Source organism: Trichoplusia ni, chromosome 13, assembly GCF_003590095.1.
Source record: "Trichoplusia ni isolate ovarian cell line Hi5 chromosome 13, tn1, whole genome shotgun sequence".
Lineage (NCBI taxonomy): Eukaryota > Metazoa > Arthropoda > Insecta > Lepidoptera > Noctuidae > Trichoplusia > Trichoplusia ni.
In genome coordinates this window covers 1,120,305-1,140,934 of record NC_039490.1, presented here as the reverse complement: position 1 = coordinate 1,140,934, position 20,630 = coordinate 1,120,305, and the positions used below count along the sequence as shown (strand labels likewise).

At 34.6% G+C, this 20,630-nt stretch overlaps 1 protein-coding gene across 4 annotated transcripts in view; it reads right to left on the bottom strand.

The window, feature by feature from the left end:
• Positions 1-20,630, bottom strand: part of LOC113500125 — a 164,773-nt gene that overhangs the window by 40,105 nt on the left and 104,038 nt on the right. The window lies entirely within an intron of this gene.

Sequence of the window (20,630 nt, the reverse complement as noted above, 5' to 3'; positions counted from 1 at the left end):
CCTCAGCGTCCACGTAGCTAGGAAATTGAAAGTTAATATTATTTTGTGGACAACCTTAGACAAGTGAACACTATGAAGTTAGTGTCAATTTTGTTATTTTAAGTAACAAGAGACGTTTAGCGAATCATGTACATAAGTTTTCATTTTCTTTTGCATTCTTCATTTTCTGAAAAGGCAGCAATTATTTTATCTATATCTTTATATACTGATAACTTATATTTATTCAATCAAGAAACTGTTCATTTTGATCCTAAGCCAAAAGTTAATTCCACACAATTATTTTGCTTTAGAATTGTAGCGAAAAAAATTAGGGCGACAGCTTTGACGGCTTTCAAAAATTATGTTTATACAAAAAAACGGAATGCTGTACATAGATTTAAATTATTTTCTGTCAATACCCATGAAAATAATTGAATGTTCCTCAGCAAGTCCCCATTATCTTGGTCTGATATTGAGCACAGCCGGCGCAGCGTATCGATCGAGCCTTGATTTAGATTCCACATTACTTATGCATATCCTGGTGTCTGCCAGTACTTCACTTATTGTTTTGTTTACATCGGTTGCTATAGCAACCAGATACTGCAATTATGCCGTTGTAAAAATAGACAGTTCGATAGGGTTTATTTGTATGAACGTGTTGTTGTTTTGTTTTACGATTGAACAGTAATTATAAGACACAGATGGATTAGAGTCTGCTCCATTATTTCAGATGCAGAAGCCGATGCAGAAATAAACAAAATATTGAAATTTAACATACGAAATAACTCAAAAATGAAAAAAGTTTCTCTGCCTGTGAAATATACCTCGACAATAGGCTAAAATGGCTTCTTATTTACACAGTCTTCACGTTCCTTTTTTTGCAATAAATATATTGTCTTTCCATTATTGCAACGGAGTTTTTTGATCAGCCATATAAAGATATGTTCTGTTTTAGCAAGCACCCAACCTAAGCACGCCAGCTAAAGTTTTCGGTAAAGAAAACAAAACACTTAGATCCTGAGCAAGCCGGGGGCAAGTTGTCTTGCCAACAGTCTGGTTTGTTTCCGGAGGTGTCGGCTTCCCACTGAGGGACTAAGCGCACTTGTATTTGTGCATCACCATTTTTAGAATATTTACCGTCTAGACAGACTCAGTTTTGTCTTAATGTAGTTAATATTAGTTCGACTAACGACAACAACACAGTATTATTTTATTTTTGTATTATATAGATATTTTTATAGAAGTTTATTTTCAACTGCAAATCAAGGGCCGCCTACTAGGAAAGTGATCCGTCAGAAAGTCCACGTATGATCTCAATGGTCCATAAAGGGTTAAGCAAAAGGCCAAATATTAAGTTTAATGTTAAAAAATTCTTTTATCCATCGATTTAAAGTACTCTTCTAATACATACATTTTTCCCTTAAACATTTTCATTACGAAAACAGTACCTCAAACATGTTTTCAATCAGACACTGGTCTATTTGTAATACTACCGGGCTTACCCCTCCCCGACGCGGGTCACTGGGTCGCACTTACCTGAAAAAAAGGGAATTTAAATAAGTGAATGTCAGCGTTGGTAAAATGTCCCTGTTTTACATACGGGGGAATGTGTTTTGTGATTTTATTCCATGAATCTTTTTAGGGTTCACTACAGTTGGGGACAGATGCTACATGGTACTTTGTTTGTACTTTTCTCTTTGATTGTAATTTGGTATTTTTTTCTACGAGGGGTGTCGTATTGCCTAGGTAACTGGGTTGAGGAGGTCAGATAGGCAGTCGCTCCTTGTAAAACACTGGTACTTAGCTGAAACGGCTAGGCTTATGATGAAATCTTAATGTCAGACATTTTGGTAATTATGTTTTGACAATTAGTTGAGAACAGATAATTAGATAAACTTTTTAAACAATTCGTATTTTGTAATAAGGTCGTAAATAGCAATCATTGCCAGTCTAGTGGTAAGAAAGCGCACTAGACTGTGAGTGACGGACTCCCACTTTTAAAACAGCCTCAGTTTTTTTTACTGTAGTCTAAACCCTAAAATTGCGTCTTATTTTTCAAAGTCCTGTACATTTACAAAACTTATTTTGCAATTTACAGACAATATGGGTTTCCCCTATCCGAAGTGAGACCTACATAAATCCTTCTCTGAATAAAACATGATTTATCCTAACATTTCATCCATGTAACCAATAAAGCGTGTATCACGGCTATGTGATGTGACAGTGGGCCATAAAGCCCGCTGTAAAACAGCCCAGTTTTATGTCAGACGTGACCTTCTCGTGGAGCGGGACAGACGTCACGCTCCTCAGGTACACTCATCGGCTCTAAAGGTTTTAATGTCTGCAACCGTTTTTAGATTGAATTGGTTTTAAGAGAATAGGGTAATTGGACTGCTATAAATTTTTTACGGTCGAGTTTGGTTTCATCGTCAAATAGATTGAGTTTTAATGGTTTTAGATAATTTGATTGTTTTGCGTTCCTAAGGTTGCTGGCGCCCAACGTGGGGCTTAATGGTCATGTAGGTAGTTTAGTTTCATTAATTCGATTTTCATTATAAGTACGTATTCTAATACGTACGTATAGGTCGGTCGTCCGGGAGCAAGATGGGTCGATGACATTATAAAGGTCTCGGGTCGAGTCTGGATGAGGCTAGCACAGGACCGTAGAAATTGGCACGAAAAAGGGGAGGCCTATGCCCAGCAGTGGGAGGATAAAGGCTGTGGATGATGATGATGATGACGTATTCTAACGGCTTGGATTTTTTAAAGTAAACTCTTATTTTTAAATTATGTGCTAACTATCATTTGTACTATCTTTATCTAATGAATTTAGTAAATTAAACCAGAAAGACTGACAACTTATAAAAGTGAAGTGTTTCATATTCTATCTATTATTTTGATATTAAATAAAGTTCAGGCAGTTTGCCTTTATAACTAACTTAGACACATAAGAAAGGTCGGGTGCAGCTGTGACGTCAGTGCCGGACAGATTTGACTAATGAGGTGTCTATCGACCCGTCTCACTTGAGCGCTACGGAACTACTGAACTTTGTCTAGACCTACTTCATACTACCACCGACCATTAGTTTAAACTTACATATAAACTAAGTTATGAAAGCGCAAGAAATGGCACCTGGATATTTAATGTATATCTCTTTTTTTAATATCGCCCAACTCTATGTACCCCCTTTTTACGTAAATTTTATAAATTATTTTTATTATTATTTAAGTTAGAGGAAGAATGATGTGGTTAATTAAGAAAAAGATAGAGGTCTAGGAAAATGTACGTAAAAATATATTCTGAGATACACCTGTAATTCATATTCTTGTCTCGGTGTACTTAGCTTAATTAAACATTTTCTTTTTACAAGCTTATGAAAGGTAAATATCTAAGAAAATAAGTGATAAAGTTAACTTAAAATACTTTACTTAGTAAGCATTCCACCAAACAATGGTTTTAATGCAAATAAATTCACACAATTGAAATATTCTATAGAGATGATTTAAGCCAACAATTGAACCTTAAAAGAGACTTTCCTTCCACATCTTATCCTAGAAAACTACGAATTGCTAGCAAATAATCTTGTACGATAAATATCCAGCATTTCCATTCTGTTTTGTGGAACTACCTTACACTTGAGAGTTATAGCGATATGGTAATAGCGATGAGAACATTCGACTGAAGTGGTTTTACAAATTGAGATATATTTCGCTGGAAAGATGTTGCCGTTGCCTTATGCAATGGTGTTTTAGCAAATAGGAGAGAGTCTTTAAAACAATTGTTGAAGCCTTTTTTTGAACACCATTGTACTGGTTAAATAGAATTGGCTCTCTCTGTTTTTTACCGTTCCTGTAATTTCGACAGTTTATTACCTTAAAAATACTCAAAGAGTCAGCCTTCTGGCTTTATAAGTACGAGAATTATTCACTATTTCTCGTTAAAAAAAACTATGTATGAAATGTTGAATGAATAAAGATGAACTATTCGCCGAAATTAGATCCCAAAAACGACAAAATAGAATCGCTCTATCATTCTAGTAATCAATATCTGAATACAAACATATACTATATATACAGTGTGAAACATGTATTCTTTTACCAAATATACAGAAACCCAAAACGAAAATGTAAATCGATTCTAAAACACTAAATCCATTGAAGTGAACCGAAACATATTTTATTCATGTGATTGTGAAGTTTCTTATACGGCGGGAGATTTGAGTGGCCTCAGAGACCGCTGATAGATACTCCCACAAACGGGCAGGATTAAGTATTAACTAAAGGTTTGGATCAGTCGGGAATTCAGTGATTTTATTTGTAGAACGGTGTGTGGAGTTCGGCAATGTTTTTGAGGTTCTAATGGAATTTTTGTTTGGATTTATTAGAATGTATGTAGTCAATAAAATAAGGATTGGGAATTTGTTGGTTTAGTTGAAGTAACTACATCAATTTATATTTTACTAAGGTTTTTTGAAGAGTTTGAGTTGTCTCAAAGACTTATTTTTCATTTACGCAACTGGTTTGATAGTTTGGTTCGTAATGTTTGAGTAAATTGGTTCGATCATCCTGGTGACCCTTAACAAGGAGTCCTATGTACAAACAAATACCAGATTGCAACACTAGTAACTTCTCAACTTTACTGGCATTATACTTCAATTAGGTAAATCAAAAAGCCAAACAGCCATCCTAACCACACACAATCAGATACCAAATGCCAAATACGGTCATTATCAAAATGTATCGTAACCACCAATTTAACAGTGCGACGCATTACGCTAATTTAGGTACCACGTGACTAAATAAATCGACAGCACCTAATTGTTACGGCGTGGCCGCGTGGCCGCATGGCCGCATGGCTAAACATCCATCGCATGCACCGTAATGCGCAGTGCGGGGGCTCATATCGATCCCATGAACAATGCTGATCCTTATTGCATGCTAACACGCTATCTACATTACAATGTAATACGGTTAATGGGACACTGCAGTTTTTTCTTGGTAAAGAATAAATGGGTAAAATTAATGATATATCGAAAGGAATATTGTTTTGATTTATGTTTACTGATTACGCAAAAGATACACGAGTAGTGAATTCGTAGAATATTTTCCATAGTCATTTCACTGCGCTACAAATTGTGTCACTTTTACCTGATGTTGGAAAAACCATGGAAAAAAGTTTTTGACGTTTGGCGAAAATTCTACAAGGACAAATAAATCCAAAAACATATTTGAGTGCTAACGATAACTATTTACAATTCCTATCAAACTCAAAGTTTATCATTATAAAATGTTCAAAAATAAATCCTTGTCATTATTATAATGATTTATGAACACCAACGGACGGGGAAAGTATTCAGGTTACCACCCAATGGTTGTAAATAGCTTGATTCAGTGAATATCATATTATTATTCAATACATTGCTTTCGTAAATAGTGTATCCAAAGAAACGGGGAAATGGAAGGTGAGTGTATTGGTATTTGCCCTGAAGTATGACAAAATCAAGAAAAAAATGTAGCGATTGAGATTCTTTATAGTATTTTTGAAGAGACCTGCGGCAGTTGGCCTTGAGGGACAGATTGTCGCTTCATCGAACTAAGAAGGTATGGTTATAGTCCCCAATATATGAAATGAAAATCGTCGATACTAGTGCAAGCAATAGAGCAGATCTGATAGGATAACTCTAATATATTTCATAACAGGTATAAGATTTTTTTTTCTATAAAAAGAGTTAATAAATAATTATAATAATATTTACTTTTACTTTAGTTTTACTTCGTTAAACTTTTTAGAATTTCATTAAAACATAAGAAACAGCTATTTAGATTGTGTGAGGTTAATTCCACAACGCATACTGTTTTTAAGTAAATGATACAGTATGAGGCCACGTTACAAGTGTTTTCGTAACTGGCAACTTTATAAAGTTAAAAACCAAAAATAAGAATTCTGTGACAGAACCTCTAAAATCTTAGGAAAATATTTGTATTTGAGATTTTTACCACTTAAAAATAATATTTAAGTGGGCTCTAAAGCAATACACCGTAATTTTGATCTTTTTTTAAAACAGTCAAACTCTGTTAAGGATTCCTTCTCAATTCATCATCGGTCACCTAAGAAAACTCAAACCCCGCTGACAAAAACAGCTTAACATCCCAACAGATAGATAAACATAGCACCTTCTTAGCCGTGGGCTTCAAAAGTTATAAGAAAGCGCCTCACATTATGCAAGCCTTTTAAAAGTCGATAAAAGTCGTGTCCGGTGCTTAGACTTAATTCCCGACACGTCCCGAACGCGGTTATCTTTAGAGAAACTTTTAATTGCTTTCGAAGCTGTCACGAATAATCCATCTTAAAAGATAAAAAGGTAAAGATGCGTGGAAAAGATAAGAAAGGAAAATTTTGTTTGATATTTTTAACTTACGAGTTCAAGAACCGTCTAAGTCGAAAGTCCCGTGTATTTAGATTAGGTAAACGTGTTTATAAATGAGAAAAAAATAAGTTAACTGTATTATCTGTAATTTAAATCTTAAAGCACTTCAGAGACAGTTTTCATGAAACTTATTTCTGGTTTCCAGTATTTTATTTCTGGCCAGAAAATTAATCAAGACAAGCATAACAATATAAAGAAAAGATTCCAATTTCAATTTGAATGTTCGAAATCTAAAATAAGGCTACACTCTCACCTGCAGACGTAAATCGTAAATAATATATCCGTGAAAAATAACCTTAAATAATAAAACAATGCATCATGTAACGAATTCGTACATTAAGTTAAACATGATCACGGTCAACCCTTGTCGGCCATGTTAGAAACATACGGACGGTTGTAAAACGTTGAGGAAGATGTTACTCAAAATTCTCAGTGCAGGCAATTGGTATTTTGTAACTGATCAACAGCCAGTCGGACTCGCGCCGTAGTCATAAAAGTCGTTAAATACCAATCAAATTTGTAATTAGTTTATATAATAACCAGCGTTGCTTGATTTCTAATTTTTTAGCGGCAATAGAAATAAACCATCTGTAAAAACTTTATTTGTACCGAAAAGAAATTGTTCTTTCAAAATAAATATAACCAAATTTGATACAATTCCGAATCATGACTGGTAAAAATCATTTAATAAAAAATCATATGTAAATAAGGTAGGCGCGCACCGCACGCCTTTCCGTGTTTCCCACTAATACGGCATGACTCGGAGGTGGACGCGCCCGATTTGCGAGAACTATTTATTAAAGAGTGACGCGGCTTCTGGCGACCCGCGTCAACGTGACGCGACCCTGTAGTGTGCGAGGACCCTAATGAGACCAGTGAAGGTCTGGAGCTTAAGAAGTTTATTTATGTAATGGTGTTGTTTTATAGGTTTTGATTATATGTGCTAATGAGTTTTGGACGATTGAATAAGTCTATCAGTCTTGTAGAGAAGTATAAACTAGTAGCATTTGCCCTCGGCTACACTCGTGTTGCTGTCTATAAGATAATCCTGTTTTATAACAAGAATAAGAATCATCTTTGTAACAAATACTATCGAAATCTGTTTATGATATTATTATTAGGATTATGAAAATTAAACTGAGTTCTGAAAAATTATTTTGGGCATAGAGAGATGTTTTTAATTTCCATAATAAATATTGAAATGTAACTCAGTGCCTATCTCAGAAATCAGAAAACTTGAGTTTCGTAATCGGGGATAGGCTCCAAAAAAGCGACACAAACAAAACCAATTTCAGTTACAATTCTCATCTAAATCAAGCCCTTAAATAATTTGTTCGCCAGAACAAAAACGACAACCTTCTAAGAAAACCGCAAAGAAAATCTTTTTCAGCATCTAACAATAAACCGTGCAGCTAGATGGCTATTCCAAGTTACTCCAAGTTTTTCCATCTGTCCAGTTCTTACATACAGACTGGAACAAGTTTCTCTGCCAGACTCTAATGGATTATTTGCTAACTGGATCCTTCTATAGAAAAGTATAAGAAAAGGTTTTTATGCAATTAAATGTTCTGCGAAAGTATTGTTATTTCAGATGAAGTATTTTCTCTCGTGACTTATTTATAGTAGTCAAGTTATTAAGTGTATTAACAACTGTTTTTGTAGACGATAAGTTACTGAGAATTATTCGGGAACATTTATTTCATCATCATTTCACATTACTAGAGAGTCATATTGTAAAGGAGGGATAAACAATATTATACCATAAAACTAAAAACCACTTAATTTTATTCCGGAATGTTCATTTACTACTAGTAAGGGAAAATATAGATTTAAATTTTTCAATTTATAGAAAACTAGCTGTTGCCCGCGACTTCGTTCCCGTGGGTAGAAGAAGATGTAAGTTATGATTTATACCCGTCCTGTTTTTCTTTCACATTTTCCATTGTGTCTTCGCTCCTATTAGTCGCAGCGTGATGGTTTATAGCCTTCCTCGATTAATTGTCTACTCAACACAAAAAGAATTTTTCAATTTGGACCAGTAGTTCCTGAGATTAGCGCGTTCAAACAAACAAACAAACAAACAAACAAACTCTTCAGGTTTATATATTAGTATAGATATAGATAAACCAGCCCTTTTTATAATAAGAGTGCCGTTTCTAATAACGGAACCCTATTATTAAGGCTTCGCTGTCTTATCATCACATATAGATATCTCATGAACTGTGATGTCTAGTCAGTAGAGTTTTTACGAATGATGAATTTTGTTGTCGCTATTACAAAAAATCAAAGAAGAGCGAAGTTAAGCAATATTATTATAGTGGTTATATGCAATGGTGGTTAAGAAATTGGTACAAAATTCTCACTGTCATGACACGACCCATATTTGTCTGTTTTTTAAAAAGAGATCTATAAATTGTGACATGGAGCATCTACCATAGATCTTCAATCCTCGCTCTATAAGACAACAGAAAGTCATATTATTATTATGACACTATAATTCCACATTAATAGGCTTTGTCTGACCCCAAAAAGAACAATACCAATTTCCCGATTACTTTTCTCGCCAAACTTCTTGGATTATGGACATATAACGCTGTCCCATAACTTCACTAAACTAATTGACATTAACTCGTGTAACGAACTAAGTTTTTGATAGGCTAACGCCAGGATTTGCTTGCAGCGTTATTACACAATTTTTTCAATGTCTCTCGGGGTGTATAAACTAGCTTGGAATGGAAAAGCATTCCGAAATAAAGTTATATGTGTACGACCCTGTATTAATCTCTTATTTTTAACATTTTATGTGATTTCTGTCAATGTTTCCTAGTGATTTTGATAGTAACTGTCGATTCATTATCAGTTCGACTCGCGATCCCGCCGCGTCTGCTCATGATTAAGGACTCCGGTTGGGTCCGAAACTAGTCGGGCTACCCCGATAAATACGCGTGAGTAAACCGTTACATCATTTAATAATGTTTCCTAGTTTTTTATTTGTGTCAACTAGTTTGGCTCTGGCTGTATAGACCGGAACTACTTCACGTCAATTACTGAAGAACTAAACGATTTCAATGTGCCTAAGGTCTTACATAATTTTTTGACTCTGATTTCGGTTTTATATGACCAGTCGAGTTAGAGTAGCTTTTTATGTTAAAAATAATGTTTAATTCGCAAGTTTCTGTCATCACGCTACTGGGTGGCGCTTATTATTTTTTCGCAATCGTGCAATTTCATTTACAAAAATCTTTCATACTTCGGATAAACAGTTGAAACTTAGAACTATTGTGTAAAAGAGACAGACAAACAAAATTATGTCCGACAATCTCTTTTCTTCATTCGATTTAATTAAATGCTTGTATAAACATGGACAAAACCAATTCTTACGAAACGATAACTTCAAGTCACGCGTTGCTTCTCTGAATATTCTTGAAGTGAACTATATTTCGTCACGATAATGAAGTCGGGAGTTCTAGACGCGGGGTAGAGTCTAGACAGGAGAGGCTCTTGTTATAATTAAGGAGCTATCAGACAAGGGCTTAGGGCACAGACTCCCGGATTATGTATTCAAAATTTTAGATATTGTCCAAAATGTTACGAGATGTGATTGTAGTATAATTCTCAAAAGGTTTTTGTCTATGTGAGACGAAATAAGTTAATGCAATAATATTTTTTGTAAATATGTTTGTGTATTTTATGCTCTCATGATTTCGGAAGTTTTGTCTCTTTCAAATGAATTATACAAAAAAAAACATTTCTACATTTTACTACTTGAATGTAAATTCTTATCTTCTTAACTACAGATATATTTACACGATATTTTTAAGCCATGCAATCATTATTAGAGATGCTTAAAAAAGTATAAACAAGTTCCAGAAATTGTTTTCAAGCAAGAAGTCTACAACTTTTTCTACCCGGCTACACGAAAGGGCAAGGGTTGGTCCTAGTGCTCTTAATTACGGGGTTTATTACACCCCAACCCTCAGACGCGGCTCATCGCTGCAACACGCCACAAAAGTGAATTAATTAAACCCTGAACTGACGCTTTTTTTTGTTTTCAAGGGTTGAAGATGAGTAATCTTATAACTGGCTTTATTTGTTTACGGAAAATCTTTGGAGTTGAAAAAAAGTTAAAAGGAAAGAGAACTTTGTGACAACATTACATAATACATACGTAGGTAATAAAATAAAGTGAATACATTAATTATTTAGGTATTACATGAATATGTTGTTGGACAATAGGAATCATATTCACAAAACGATTTAATCGTTTGCTCTGAATCACTGAACACTGGGATTTGATTTTATGAATATGAAATTTGAGCCCTCGATACAATTTAATAACAACAATAGGTAGTACACCTAGTTACAAACTCGGATATGCAGTAATTTTACATATTTGTTGCATCAGTTTTAATAGGTAGAGGATGGATGGTAAAATACAAAATAATACACGAAAATTGCAACAAATGTTTGTTACGAATTCTATTGTATTTCAATACATATTTACTTTGTTATTATAATACTATTAATATTTCATGTGGTGTATTCATACAGGTCCGAAACTAGTCAAGCTTTATTATAACTGGCATTATAGCTATATCTTCTTCTAATATACAAAATTCCCGTATCACGATGTTAGTGACCGTACTCCTCCGAAACAGATCGAGCGATTTTTATGAAATTTTGTATACATATTGGGTAGGTCTGAGAATAGAACAACATATATTTTTCATATCCCTAAATGATAAGGGTTGTTCACACTAAAAAAAAATTATCTTTTGGACGAAATTGTTTTTTTTTTATAATGTGGCATTAAAAATACATACAACTAGAATAAATATTCGGCAAAACAACGCTCCCAGCAGCGTTGTTTTGCCGAATATCAGCTAGTATACTATATAAATAGGCCTAAGTAAACCGGTATAAAATACATAATTATATTTACTTAATCATTCACACGTAACCTACAATGGATAACACGTACCCGATACGAAAAAAGCCTCTAAACATGTAGTTAAAAATCAGCCACTCCTTTCCTTCCAACGCTGGCTCAAGACGAGCTACTTACATAGCGAACAACGTTACCCCAAACTTGGTGTTCCGTTCCAATTTGTAGCCGTCCAACACAGTTGTCTTCCAGGCTCATTGTTACCGCAAAACTTATCTTATTCCTTCCTTGGACTAAATTAACGAGCTCCTACTTACTCTACTTAACTCTATTGTTCCTCTACTTGTGGATAACGAAGCTAAGTACAGTGGAGATAGCGAATGCTGCACTTTGCTTAATGTTTTAAGATGCAAGAAATGTAAACTTGGAAATGGTTCTTAGTGGTAGAATTGTCAGGATATATTATAATATTCGTATTGCCCGCGACTTCGTCCCCGTGAGTAGAAGATATAAGTTATGATTTAGGTATACCTTCCATTGTATCTTAGCTCCTATTAGTCGCAGCGTGATGGTTTATAGCCTAGAGCCTTCCTCGATGAATGGTCTATTCAACACAAAAATAATTTTTCAATTTGGGCCAGTATTTCCTGAGATTAGCGCGTTCAGACAAACAAACAAAAAAACTCTTCAGCTTTATATATTAGTATAGATTAAAAAATATGGAAACGACTCTATGCTGGTATGCGTACGGTACAAAATGGTTTACTTTAAGACGTTTAACAATTTGCTTAGATTGGGTTGGTACTCGATAAACGAAGAATTGCGTAGATCATATAAGCCTTACTCTGCAATGTACTTTCATACTTTGACATGTAACTTTGTAAAGAAATCGAAACATCAGAAAATACAATAAATCGCGTTAAATCCTTTCGGAATAAGTTTGTATAAATAAACCTGCATTTTCCTGTTACACAAAACAAACTCAAACAAGAGTCCAGAACTCTTACCATTAGCTCATAAAACAAAACCCGCGCGAATGAAGAAGCGAGGTGGCAGTACACAAAATGTAGAGTGCCATCTCGCTCACACAGCTGCGAGAATCTGGTTTTTTAAAGTTTATAGGTAACACAGTACTGTTGTCAAGCGTGATTTTTCCATTTTATTTCTTGATCCGCACCCTGGCTGGCAGACGAGGGTCGACTTACTCCTACAGTGACGGCCTGTGACATTATATATGTGATCGTAATTTACCTACGGCGTACTTTATGGCCGCATCGAAGCTGTGGTGTGTATGTACAACGGAATGGATTTATGTAGCTATGGTAAATGTAAAAAAGAAAAGCAAAATGAAAATATTTCGTGACTTAATTATTGGAGGTTAAGTATAATTAATTGCCTTTATTTATTTCAACTATTTAGTACAAAAGTCAGAAAAAAAATTATTAAATTATAAGGTATATTTTTTGGTGATTTCAAGAAGTGACACAATTCGTTGAAATTCTCTATCCTCATATAGTGGTAGAGTACTCTTGGGTATATACCTCATTCAAACTGATTTATTTGAATTGAAGAAGATTAAATTCCGTGTTAGCATCTCAACACTTTTTGGCAGAAAACAGAATCTGTGTTTTAATTTTATGCCTCTGTCGTGACCATAGAAATCTAAATAATTACCTTGTTATTTAGATTTCTATGGTCGTGACACAGTATTCTGTAAATCTAAGCACCGCCAATATTATATAAAGGAGAATATTTTTTAAAACGAGTATACAATCCCGCGGACGTTCAACTAAAACAGTTCATTGTTTTTTAATAAAAGCGTACAGCTCGCAGCAGGCTTTGGGGATTACTCCTCAAAGCCAGGTGATGCATGTTCGCTTATTCGCTCCTTTGTTCCCTGAGCAAAGAGTTAACACACTCAACTACGAACAATCCCGTTCACTGTTTACCCTTGTTCAGGTAAAACAGAAAGACAACACCGAAAGGAAAAGATATATGTCCTGAGGTCAAATCTTTTTTCTAGCCGATTTTTTTCACACTATTTTACAAAGGCCTCTTTTACGCATCAGCCCAATTTTGCTTAAAGAATCCAGCTCATGTCGATATCTCTACCGTTTTTGTTTATCATCCTGGTTTTTATCATCAACATAAAAACACAATACTAAAGAGAGAATTATAGACTGTAGTATTTTATTAGACACAAATCAGACGACTAACACCAATAAATAAGTATTCATCGAACAGAAACAAAGGTTTTTATCTAGTCCAAACATCCAGAAACTTTAAACATTTCGTTTCCAATTAAAGCTAGTCTTTACGAAGTGAGCCTTCTGTATCTTCCCTCTTGTCTACCCAGCCTCATACAGGGCAGCTAATAACCGTTGTCATGGTAACCGCGTGCTCCCGTAAACACATAATCACTAGACTCTCATATTGCCGGCGCGCTCACGGAGACGTGGCTTATTGAAGCACTATTGTAAAAGCAGGTTGGTAACGAATTATTATTGGCTAAGTCGCTATTATTAAAATAACAATGAACTTCATTTGCTGTGTAGATGATATCATGATATTTTCTTCTAAGCTTTATTAAATACCAGCTGTTGCCCGCGACTTCGTCCGCGTGGTTAGAAGATATAAGTTAGGAATTTTTGAACGGAAGCCCACGAAGATGAATAATTTTCCCTGTTTTTTCCACATTTTCCATTGTATCTTTGCTCCTATTAGTCGCAGCGTGATGGTATGTAGCCTAAAACCTTCCTCGATGAATGTTCTATGCAACACAAACCAGTAGTTCCTGAGATTAGCGCGTTCAAACAAACAAACAAACTCTTCAGCTTTATATATTAGTATAGATTAACTGTTGTGCGCGACTCAAGATATAAGATTTAAATTTTAAAAATCGGATTAATAGTTTTAGATTACACGCATATTTTCTCCGTTTTGAATAATTTATTTTCATCATAGTGATCTAAACTATAGCCTTCTTCAATAAATGGGCTATCAAATACTGAAAGAATTTAAAATTGGACCTGTAGTTCCTGCTATTAGCACGTTCAAACAAATAAACATCTCTTCATCTTTATAATATTTATTAAAATGTTAATTAAAGATCTCATCTCAAAGATCCTGGTATCAAAGTTTTTCTTAACGTCCATGAGCTGTGTTTTAGAATAGTTAAAAAAACCCGTGTATTATTTTTGTAGATATAAATATAACATCTATATTTTCATTTGTTTATTGATTTTCCTGCTTCGTCCCACACCTATTTATTTCTGCTCACATGTTATTTGTTCAAGTGTACCCCACTTTTACGCTCCAATAAACAACCTAATTTTATATCTCATTTATATTTGATTTGGCTTGAAGTATTTTTGGTTCCTACCTACGCCTATTTTTCTGTTACATGGCCAACGTTGGTTTAAGATTGGCCGTGTTGGAGCCAACACTCAATATAGCCAATATTTGCTCTAAAGCATCTTTACGCCTGACATGTTGCGCGTAACGAATATTTGCTAAATTTATGTCAGAAGTGTCTTAAATTGGTTATTCTAAAAGTTGAAAGTATTGAACTGAATAGAAGGCAATTTTCTTTTACAATAGTTCTGAATAAAGACTTACTGTAAAATAACTTGTTATCCAAAAATATTGAGAAAGATCCTTTGAAAAAAAAAACTCTTAGAAAAGTACGAATAATATTATCTACAATTAAATGAAACCCCTAAAGTAAAGAAGACCTAATTACAATATCATAAAAGCGTAAATTAAACGCCTATTCGAAAATAAACAAGAAAGACACTGCTTTGCTGAATACCCGCGACATGTAAGTGAAGTTTGTGTGACGGCTTCGATATCATCACTTGTTACTGACACCAGAGCTAGGGCTGTCACTGTCATGTGAAATGGATTATACTTTTGATTTTTGTTTCTTATCGTATGGGTCATGATTGATGGTCTCAGAGTTTAATTTAAGTTTCATATTTCCTCGCGATGCTTTTTTTCACTGAAATTTTTTTTTGTGTACCGTTATTCGAGCCTTTAAATCAGCACAGTCGGTTAAAAATTACCTGTTTTTCGAAATTATCATGTTAGTAAGTCCGCGTTTACAGTATTTTCTATGCTTTCCTATTATTAATTCAACTATTCGTATAGTTTATATAAAAATAACTAAATTTATACGAATATAATCACATTACGTGTAAGTAAACAAATTAATATTATTTATGTATTGACACACAAGAACGGACACTAAATTAATATTCGAATCTTATACAATAACAATAATATGAAACGCAATTCAGATCCCAAAACTCGATTTAATAAAATTAAAACAGGTCTACCATTAAATCCGTATCCCACATAAAAAAGCCCACTACGGCTTTTATATATCGTCAGCCAAGCTCGCTTAACATTACTATACGTACGTCATACGCTCCGTGGTGTAGTGTACACTAGTTTTCTATCAGAACGCGAACAACCCTAGTCTAAAAGGAAATCTATTGAAACGTCGCCAAGTGTACATTTTAATACTTTTTCCTCGCCATTCCTTTCTAGAGTAATATTAGAATTTTTCCATGCATACACAATCGGTCGCTGATAGATTCTCGTTTAAGCGCAGACACGATAAAATCACATTTTGAGTATATCATACTGTTGGTAGTATGGCATTGTCATCTCGATATTGGTTATAGTTTTGCAGGTTGAACTAAAATTTAGAGGGTCGTATTCGAGCTGTATTGGGGTACTGAAAAAGAGGCCTTATTGCGTTGTAGTGCTTGTTAGGTAGCTATAAGTTGAAAGCAAATAACACGTTATACCAACTTACGTTATTTCATCACGATTGAAAATCATAAAATAATTTATAAGTATGACATTCTCATAAATTGAAATAAACAAAAAAAACTAATCGAAGCTTTGCCATAGCTGCTACAAACGTGGTTGAAAATACTTAGGTACTCACCATTTAACATCTGCTAAAATTTTTAACTTACGTAGGTAACAATTTGTCAGTACCTAAATACAAAATAAATGTGTCTCAAACATTGATAAAGTGTTTCACAAGTTACCTCAAATACCTAAACGTTCTTATTAGGGATTCCAAACGGAAGGCAAAAAGGCGTCACGGAATTCCTATTCAAAGCACATAGCAAACTTCATAATAATGTTAAGGTACATTTTCTTGTTGGCAACTCCTGTAGTAAATACTTTCAATCAGTTGGCAACACTTTCCTTTGAGCAACGATACGTGGAAAGGAAACCTTTATGGCGGAAATATTTGTGTCACGTAGTATGTACCAAGAGCGGAAAATGTTATAGTGAGCGGCTCATTGAAAGGAGTCATGATTCATATCCAGTTTTGAATTTAGACTACTTTGGATAACCTTGTGTTTGACACAACTTGTGTTTTGTAAATGAAAGCTGCTAACAAGGTATTTTACGTAAGACCCCACGATCTGTCTGTCCATTTATATTAAATTATAAGATAATTTAAGTATAGTTTGCTTTGTTAAAAACACGCTCAAAGAGTTATAACGTTTCCTAAGATACATCCTGGTGACACATGGACAGGTTCTGTTTAGTTCTGAGTTCTATCCATAACCTTAGCGTTCTAAAACCTGAAAACATACATATTGCTTATATTGTCTTTTTCAAAAGCATAAAGCCCTCATATTGGCCTTCTTGAAACTTCTTCTTCTTGATTAAAGTTATCACACATGAACATTTTCCCTTTCCAGGAACTTATGAGAACTCAACAATATTACACGAAATACGTTCTAATTCAACCCTTAACAGCAAACTTCAGAACAAGAAATAACTCGAATTAATTAAACCTATCTTCGTCACACGTAATCCGTTAAATTTATTAAAGGTACGAATACACTGGAGCCGTCTTACACCAATTAATTGAAATTTAAAGATAGATTAGGATCGATAGTATTATTATAAACGCGAAAGTATCTCTGTCTGTCTGTCTCGCTTTCACGCCAAAACCACTGAACTGATAGTAATTAAATTTGGTAAACAGTTAGTTTAGAGTCTGGAAAAGGATATAAGATACTTTTAAATGGGAAAAAATGTATGTAAGGGCGGGCCAAGGCTACATCGTCATTCCCACGGAAACGGGAACGCACGCGGACGGAGTTGTGGGCAACAGCTAGTAGGGAATAATTATATTATTTATACCGTCTTGTCTTGTCTTGGAAGTGTAGTATTTTATTATTAATATCAATCATCTTCAATCCTATATTATCTGCATTACTTAGCGGTAGTATAAAAGAATTTGTGAGCATCAGAGCCTGAAAAGAAATTCCATTTTTACATGCGTTAAGGATGATCGTATTACTCAAATATATGGAAAATACTTGCCTTTTCAACAAGTCACATGACTTTTACTTTTCTTTAATGCGACTGAGCCGCTACTCATGCCTGTCATACAGGAGCATAAGTAAGCTGGGTGTACGATGAAATCAATGGAAACCACCAAAACACTTAAGCTTGGTGTGGCCCGGAGGAAACGATTAACTGTGGTGGAACTCACTACATTAATCAAATATGGTAAATATAATAAGATAAAAAGTTACTGTGACTTGTCAACGCACTCCATTTTAGCAATAATTTAGTTGGCTGATGCCTGTAAATGGTGATAACTACGGATCAAGGTTATTCAGGTAGCTAAATGTATACAATACTATTATATTACCATTTAATTGATTGCTTAGGCCTAAACTGATTTAGAATTCATATATCTATGATTCTGTACCCATAATTTATAGCGGCACGCTTATTGTTAAATGTTACGTTAATTTATTTTTATTTAGTCTATTCGTACGATTCGCACTTGACAGGTTTTTCATTCTCAATCTGCCACAGTATACTCACACCCTAAATAACGTACTTACATAAGTTGGTCACCGTCAAATCTTGAGTTATTAGCCCGCTTGAACAAGTCGCGTTGAAATATAGCTCCACCAAGTAGCCATTATACCGTATTAATAAGAGTTCGAATTTACTTTGTGATGGCGACTGTGGGTCTAAAGGGTCGGAGAAAGGTCTAATTAATTTAGGTGATATAAGCCTTCGTATTTAAGTACAAATGAAACAAATAAACATCCTTGAGTTTGGACCTTTTTGCTGACTGTTTATTAAGTAACTTGTAGGAGATATAACCATTCTAAATGGATAAGTTATCACAAATGTCTGCCAACCAAATTCGTGTATTTAGGCAAAATCTTCATACAAAACAATTGATTTATTAACTAAACCGAAACCAGTACAAGAAATTTATAAAATTATACAATAAAAGGTGTTATATTTAATCTAGATGTATTAAAAAAAAAGTGTAACCAGACAACTATTCAGTGAAATGTTTCGCAAAAGAAAAAGATAATCTTGGATTCTTTTAATGAAAAACATCTCCTCCGCCACGACCGCCAGGGGGAGTCGGTGCAGCTTTAATTAGGTCAAAGCTATAAGTTCTATATTTCTGTAACTTCAACTGGATTCCATACAATATTCCACGAATTAATTATTAGTTTGTAGCTGGATAAGCAACAACACTTTATTCTAAAATAAAAGTTTGAAAACTAAAACGGTTAAAAATGTAATAGTAAATAGAAATATGCACAAACGCAAAAAAATAAATAAAAACAGTCCGAAAATATATTTTGTCCAATTTCACTAAGCACAATTAGGTACCTATGTGACAAACAAAATGACTCATATTCAGGTCAATATCATACTAATTGACAATACTAAACAGTGGCCGCTACGTAATAGTACGCTCACTATGACGGTTTACAGCAAAATTCACCACTATTTTTCTTATTCCTTAAAAAAAATACGGCCCTCGCACTAAGATTTAATTCTTGGGTCAGGGGGTCCAATAAAGACAACCAGACTTAAAACAAGCTTGGTTCCAACTCACGTCACGCGCAACGGATTTAGCATGATGACCCTAACCAACCTCAACTCGGCTACGTGTACAGTCAAAACGTAGAATTCCCTGTAAAAGAGAGACAACGCTAGTGCAACACAGCTCATAGTTCAAACGCAGGTGATGTTTCATAATATAAATATTACACGCATATGATGTCACAGCATAGTACTCACGAGACGTAGTAAAGTTATCCCATTGTATTGCCGCGGGCTGCCCCTCGCGACGTTTTGAACACTTGCATTTTCTTATATAAACTATAGCTATTGTTTTTTCATCTATGCACAATACACAGGTTAGACTACTCTGTGTGTGGGCTTCTGCTGTTGTATGAACTTGCGTATTTTTTAAAGGTCATGATTATAATAACATTACTATAATAACACAACAGGGACGAAGATGTCCATTTTCGCGCTAAAAAGTCGTCTGCTTGGGGTTCTGGTTAATCCTATACCAAATGTTATCATGGGTTTCTTGGACAACGGAATCGTATATTATCCGCCATCTGTCTTGTTTGTCCATCCTCTATGATCAGGCTATCTCATGAATCATGACGAAATTGTGGGTTATTTTTTAACAACAAATGAAAAAAAACAAGGTATCTACCTTTTTGTATTGAAAATGTATTGTGTTTTTAGTGTTGCAACTATAAATCGCACTCGATCAGTTTCTTTCTTAGAACTCTCTGATGGACAAGATTGTTATTAGCGTTTATTTATTAATATTGGCATATTTTTCTCACTTATTGTATAAAAGAAAATATTTTCCAGTTATAGTAATAAAATATAAAACCTCCATTTCCATGAAATGAAAACTTTCTGGCAATAAAAAGAAATTTTATTCTAAATTCGGATCGAGCCGCGACGTGCGAGTGATAACAATCATTTGTCGCCGAGGAGTATTCCCAATTCCCGACGAACGTTGAACGTTACACAATCACATTGGGGCTCGCATTTACATATATTTTGAGGGAAATTTACACCGACATTATCGGGGAACCCATCTCCCCTGCTTAGTCAGTTAATAGTCCCTGTTTAAAGCAACCTTATAACAGTTTAGGACAGACCTTAATAATTATAACATACGATGTATATAATAAAGATAATAAATTAACAACATTTTAGCACTGATTTTGCTTAATATTAATTTGCTATATCATCATTGGCCTAGCCTTTTCCCAACTATGTTGGGTCGGCTACCACTCTAACCGGTTTCAGCTAAGTACCAGTGTTTTACAAGGAGCGACTGCCTATCTGACCTCCTCAACCCAGTTACCTGGGCAACACGATACCCCTTGGTTAGACTAGCTGTCAGACTTTTTCAAGCTTCTGACTACCTGTAACGACTGTCAAAGATGTAGGAATAACAGCCGGGACCCACAATTTAACGTGCCTTCCGAAACACGGAG